The following is a 478-nucleotide window of genomic DNA, read 5'->3' as shown; positions in this document are numbered from 1 at the left end:
TGGAATGCATTTTAAATTTTATTTTGAAATTTTAAAAAGTAGGAAAATTTTACTAGCTGTTTTTAGTAAAGCTATTTTGGAGTGCACATAGCACTAAATATTAAACAATAAAAAAATTGGGTTTAAATGGTGAAAAGTAGTTTTCGTATTTAAGGGTACATACTTTTTACCAAAGGGAGTAATTTAAAAAGGTTTTTTATTTCTAAAGCTTTTTGATCTGATAAAAATGCCTTTTGTTAATGTATAGTCCAAATGCACCACAACAAAAATTACTACCCAAACCTTACAGACAAAAAATTTTCCTTTTTGAGAGTTTAGTAAAACTGTGGGATTTTTACTTTAAAAAACAATCATTTTTTGCTTCACTGGTTTTTTCGCGTTATGATCACCGATTTGATATGCATGTTTTAGACTTCAATTTTCTCTATGTTTATACCCATGTATGTTTATTTGTTTAAGATATAGTGACTGTGGGTGA

Source organism: Penaeus monodon, chromosome 20 (assembly GCF_015228065.2).
Source record: "Penaeus monodon isolate SGIC_2016 chromosome 20, NSTDA_Pmon_1, whole genome shotgun sequence".
Taxonomy (NCBI): domain Eukaryota; kingdom Metazoa; phylum Arthropoda; class Malacostraca; order Decapoda; family Penaeidae; genus Penaeus; species Penaeus monodon.
The sequence above is the reverse complement of the archived record's forward strand: the minus strand, read 5'-3'. Positions refer to the sequence as shown.